Source organism: Microtus ochrogaster, chromosome 16 (genome assembly GCF_000317375.1).
Source record: "Microtus ochrogaster isolate Prairie Vole_2 chromosome 16, MicOch1.0, whole genome shotgun sequence".
Classification (NCBI taxonomy): Eukaryota; Metazoa; Chordata; class Mammalia; order Rodentia; family Cricetidae; genus Microtus; species Microtus ochrogaster.
Window position 1 is genome coordinate 27,463,318 of NC_022018.1, and position 4,662 is coordinate 27,467,979.

Genomic DNA, 4,662 nt, shown 5'->3' on the forward strand with positions numbered 1-4,662 from the left:
CATGGGTGGCCAGTTTGGGTCACACGCCGAGTTCACCAGGATTTGTTAGGTGCTTCCTGTGTGTAAAACATCACAACACTACATACAGTTTTTCAGAAATTGCTTTTTCAAAGATTCTTCAGGATCCTGCCAGGAGAGTTCTGTTAGTCAGAGTGTACAGAGAACAAAGGATATGGTTGCTGGATGCGCTCCACTCCAGTGTCCTGAGCGGTCGGGCCAAAGCCAGGGACAGCAGGAAACAGAGCTTTAAAAGCACGGTCAGCACCAGAGCCTGGAGAGATGGCTCAGCAGCTAAGAGCACCGGCTGCTCTTCCATTGGATGGCAGTGCGGTTGCAGAACCTATGTCTGGTGGCTTACAACTCCTATAACTCTGAACTCAGGGGCTATGACACCCTCCTATGCCTCCAAGAACACCTGCATTCACATGGAATATGTTTATGTGGACATACACACAATCACGTAAATAAAAAGCAATATGCTCTCTCTCTCTCTCTCTCTCTCTCTCTCTCTCTCTCTCTCTCTCTCTCTCTCTCCCTCTCTTTCTTTCTCTCAATGCTAGTGAGAGCAAGCCCACAAGCCTGCAGACTCGCTGTCATGGCATGTATGGTATGGAATGAACTTTAAACACAGAATTGGTGGTCATTATAAATAGAGAAACCGGAAGTGAAACACCGAGTATGTGAATAAAAGAAACGGTCAGAAGTAAGGCCTAATTTGGGGAACTGTACATAATACAGAGGGAGATGCATGAGTGTCAGGAAGCAGATGGGGAGGGAGTCGAGGAGAAGCTAAACGAGCTGCACCAGGGTGTCTTTGTCCCTAGGGTTTATGTTGGAGCCTGGTAGATGTCAGGAGAGCCAGTAGTCATCCATGCATGGAATTTTCACATGGCTGCACCCACTCCTGTGCACTTCCTAGTGTCACACCAGGTTTCCTCAAAACCAGTTCTGCGAACAGTGACATCTTCCAGTGATATCTGTAAGTGAGACAGACAGTGGCTTCTCAGCAGGATGGATGGGTTGATATCAGCACCCGAACATTTTCAAAGTTTCCCCACCTGCCACAGGTTCTTAGAACTTCTCCCAGATTTGTGAATCTCAGGAACAGAGCTGGCTCTGGATTTCCCAGAGCAGCATGGTGAGGGTCAAGTGTGAATGTGTCACTCCATCTTGGCACCAGTGCCATTGGAGTGTGCATGGATCCCTACGGAGAGGCTGTCCTGTGTCCTGGGAGGGTGTTGAGTAGCACCCTGGATCTCTGCCCACTGAATGTCAGTCACATACCTTCTGAGTGTTGACAACCAAGAGTCCCTTGATATTATATCTGACGATACAAAACCAGCCCTGGTTGGCAACCACGGCTGCAGTGTGTTTAGACACTATGATAATGTTTCCCGCGTTGTGTAACTGGTGTCACTGAAGCCAGGGTGACATTGCAGAGACAAGGCTGAGTAGAGTCATGTCAGGCAGGGGACGCTAGGCTGAGTGAGTCTAAAGGCTGACCTTCCTGCTCTGGCCTTCATTGCTTTTTAACCCTGAGTGTTTATGGGATAAAAAGATCAGCTTCTCTTTTTCCATAGTGTCTAATGAATTAAAAATCACTTAATATATATATATATATATATGTGTGTGTGTGTGTGTGTGTGTGAATAATATGTGTTGTAATATACATATATATGTATTTGTGTGTATATAATATATGTGTTGTATGTATGAGTGGAGTGTAGACACTTTTGAGGAGGTCAGAAGTCAATATCAAGTACTCTCTATCTTATTTCTTTAGACAGGATAAGTCACTGAATCTGGCAAGTCAGCTAGACTGGCTGCCCAGCAAGTCCCTGAGATCCTCCTGTCTCTGCCTCCCAGTGCTGGGATTGAGAGCATCTGCTACTCTGCTCAGCTTTTACATGAGTGCTAAGGTTCTGAACTCAGGGCCCAGAGCTTGCATGGAAAGCGTTTTATCCACTAAGCATTCTCCCCAGGTCCTTAACCTCACCTTTCAACTTCACATCCTATTAACAGGAATGGGGATGCTTTGGGCTTTAAGAAAGAAGGGAGAGCAAATGTCCAGAGGGGAAGAGAGAAGCCTCCAGCCCAGAAGGAAGGAAAGAGCTGATGGAGGGAAAGGAGCCAGCAAGAAAGGCTGTGTGAGCTTCCTGGAGTTTTTCTCCTTCTTCCTTTTTCTTCTTGCCACCCCTCCCTTATTCCTCCTTCCCTTTCCTTCCCTCCCTCTTCTCCCCTTCCCCTTCTCTTCTCTCTTTTCCTTTTCTCATCCTTTCTGGCCCCCTTTCCTTTCATTCTTGAGTGGGCAGGCAGTTAACTAGCTATGAGGACTTGAAGGTGAAAGAGTAAACCTAATGAGGTGATGTTTAGATATTTTTTGCTTTGTTTTGCTTTTCCTTTTCCATTTTTGTATTTTACAAGAATTCAAACATTTTACCCAACTTTTAGGGGTTGGCCAGATACTCATGTGCACATGTATAAATATATATATTATATATATATTATATATATATATATGCAGGAAATGTGTATTTTCTAGGCATTAGTCCACTCAAAGTAATTAGCCCACAGTGCCAAAGTCATTCTGCCTTCTGTGGCTGTTGTGGAGAGGAAGTGTCATTCACTGCACAGATTCTAGCTTCAGATAAAAGCAGGAAAGGCCACTGCTGGCATCCTATTTTGAATATGAAGTAGTAAAAGTGTAACAGGAAGTTATGCTTTGTGCACTGAAATTTATAAAGGGAATGATTTCCCTTCTATGAGTGGAAGACAATAGTGCTGCTGTGGTCAGAGCACAGTCAGGGCAGCCAGGACCCACAATCATTGCAGACCTGGTGAGCTGAGGATTCGGGGCAGCATCTGATCCCATGGAAGGAGCAGCCGCTGGTGTCATATATGTAAGATCATGATTTTCTTTGAACGCCCGTGCTGTTTATGCACTAGCAGTGTTTATACCACAAAGAGAAAGTCTGTGGTAGGAGGCTGCTTGTTCGTTCCCAGCCACCCAGACTACTGAAATAACCACACAGAAACTGTGTTAATAAATCACTGCTTGGCCTATTGGCTCTACTTATTATTGGCTAGCTTTTACATCTTGGTTTAACCCATTTCCATTATTTTTTTATTTTACCACAAGGTAAAAGGTTCTAGCAGCATATTTGTCTCCAGTGGCTCCATGGTTTCTCTTGACTCCGCCCTTCTTTCTCCCAGCATTCACTTTAGTTCCCCCCCACACCCCTTCTAGCTCTACTCTACCCTACCAGGCCAAGCCAGTTTCTTTATTAACCAGTGGTATTCACAGCATACAGAGGGGAATCCCACATCAAAAGCTCATGAAAAGGGTGTGTTGGGAGGGCTTGCCATGCAAACGAGAAGATCTGAGTTTGATCTTCAGAAATTATATTAAAAAAAATGTCCAGCCTGTCACGGCCGCCATCGGAGAGGAGCAGCCATGGCCCTGTGCTACCCCATGGCCGTGGGCCTCAACAAGGGCCACAAGGTGACGAAGAACGTAAGCCACCAGAGGCACAGCTGGCTGCGGGGCGCCTCACAAAGCACACCAAGTTCGTACGGGACATGATCCGGGAGGTGTGCGGCTTCGCGCCCTACGAGCTGCGCGCCATGGAGCTGCTCAAGGTGTCCAAGGACAAGCGCGCGCTCAAGTTCACCAAGAAGCGGGTGGGCACTCACGTATGCGCCAAGAGGAAGCGGGAGGAGCTGAGCAACGTGCTGGCCGCCATGAGGAAGGCGGCAGCCAAGAAGGACTGATCCCCTCCCCGTTCTCAATAAACGTTGCTGTGGCGCAAAAAAAAAAAAAAATGTCCAGCATGGTGCTAATAATCCTAGTCCTGGGGTGGTGAAAACAAGATGAGATCTGAGGCTTGATGGCTAGTCAGCCTTGCCTGATTGGAGAACCCCACATGTCAGTGAGAGAACCTCTCTCATTTGAAAACCAACAAAACCCCAAAAACCAAGATAGCTGGCTCCCAAGGGGTGACACTGGAGGTTGATCTCTGCCTCTGCCATGCACAAGCACATATACCTTTATATACATATATACTCACACACATGCCCAAATATACATACAGCACATGCTAAAGTGACCCATGGGATGCTTGTGGAAAAGCAAAGCGGACAATTAGAGAAACAGAAATAAGCCAATAAGTCAGGTCTGCAGAGACTGTCATCAAAGGTATACAGTGGAGAGAGGAGAGTGTAACCCTCCTAAGTATTTTACTGAAGAAGCTAATGTTTCTCTATTTTCTGTAAGAGAAGATCTTGACTAGACAGAGTCTTGTGCAACAACCACTTATAATATTGCAATTTATTTGTAGAAATTCATACTAAACCAACTAACAACCACTTAAAATGAAGCAAAGGGCTGGTGTAAGTCCTGATATCTTCTAGGACTATGGCCAGAGTGAAACGAAGTGACTTCAGTGCCAACATCCTAAACATGGTAAGCGAATGAAACAGTTAGAAGTGGTGTGGGAAGTCCTTCTATATATTATTGGTTAATGATATAAAGAAGCTGCTTTCGGCCAATAGGCTTAACAGAATATAGCCAGGCTGTAAGATACATACACACATACACATACACACACACACACACACACACACACACACACACACACACATATATATATATATATATATATA

At 45.5% G+C, this 4,662-nt stretch overlaps 1 pseudogene; it reads left to right on the forward strand.

Moving 5' to 3' along the window:
* Window positions 1–3,433: 3,433 nt before the first annotated feature.
* On the forward strand, window positions 3,434–3,822 carry LOC101980904 (annotated as a pseudogene).
* The last annotated feature ends 840 nt before the right edge of the window (window positions 3,823–4,662 follow it).